The sequence below is a fragment of the Galeopterus variegatus genome, unplaced genomic scaffold (genome assembly GCF_000696425.1).
Source record: "Galeopterus variegatus unplaced genomic scaffold, G_variegatus-3.0.2 Scaffold1207, whole genome shotgun sequence".
NCBI classification, from domain to species: Eukaryota; Metazoa; Chordata; class Mammalia; order Dermoptera; family Cynocephalidae; genus Galeopterus; species Galeopterus variegatus.
Window position 1 is genome coordinate 90,407 of NW_007727318.1, and position 848 is coordinate 91,254.

At 71.6% G+C, this 848-nt stretch overlaps 1 protein-coding gene across 4 annotated transcripts in view; it reads right to left on the minus strand.

The window, feature by feature from the left end:
• AHDC1 (AT hook, DNA binding motif, containing 1) overlaps nucleotides 1-622 on the minus strand; it is a 66,828-nt gene extending 66,206 nt beyond the window's left edge. For all 4 annotated transcript variants that reach the window (XR_550680.1, XM_008575557.1, XM_008575558.1 and 1 more), the window contains exons 1-2: nucleotides 562-622; nucleotides 234-328 (exon numbers count right to left, since the gene is read on the minus strand). The gene's annotated coding sequence lies outside the window, so the exon portion shown is untranslated. The remainder of the gene's footprint in view (nucleotides 1-233; nucleotides 329-561) is intronic.
• Nucleotides 623-848: the final 226 nt, after the last annotated feature.

Genomic DNA, 848 nt, shown 5'->3' on the forward strand with positions numbered 1-848 from the left:
CCCCGTCCCCCTCCCCCTCCCCCTTCCCGGCGCTGCCTGCCAGGCTTCGAGCAGAGCCCAGCCGAGCCGCGGGCCCCGGTGGAAACAAAGACCGATCGCACCGCGGGCACCGCAGCCACGGGGTCCGGCGGACCGGACCGGGGGGCTCGGGCCCCCCCTGGTGCGCTGCACAAAAGAGCCCGGCCGGCCGGTCCCCAGCGGGGGTCTAGGGCTGGGGAGGAGGCGCCACTTACCGGAGTGCTGGGCTGCCGGCTCCGTGGGTCCGAGCCAGGCGAGGGGCTTTGGGGGGCGTCTGTCTTCCGGCGGCGGCAGCGATGCGGGCGCCCGGCTGCTGGGGAGAGGAGTCGTGGAGGAGCCCTGAGCCGCCCGCCGTCGCTGACAGCATGGCTCGCGCCTGGGCTCACATTCTCCGCCGCTAACTCCGCTGGACACGGCCCCCCGCTCCCGCGGCGCCCCCCACCTCGATCACTCCTTCGCTCTCACTGCGCCCCCCACGTTTCCCCCGCCGCGCACACACTCTCACAGCCCTGGACACCCCCGCCCCCACCCCCAATCGCGAACCTGGGAGGGAACGCACCCCGCGTAGTCCTCCTGCTCCTCCTCCTCCGCCCTCCTCCCCCCCGCTCTCTCCGGCTGTCTGTCTGTCTGACTGTCTCTATTTCTCGCTCTCTCTGCCTTTCTCTGCTCTCCGAGCTGGGTGGGAAAAGGAAATGAGGACAGAAAGCAGACGCTGGCTTTGGGTGGTGGTAGCTGGATTCCCTCTCTCCCTCCCTCCCCCTCCTCCCCTCCCTCCTCCTGCCTTCTGCTCTCTCCGCTGCGAGCGGGGCTGAGCGCAGCCTGGCGGGGGG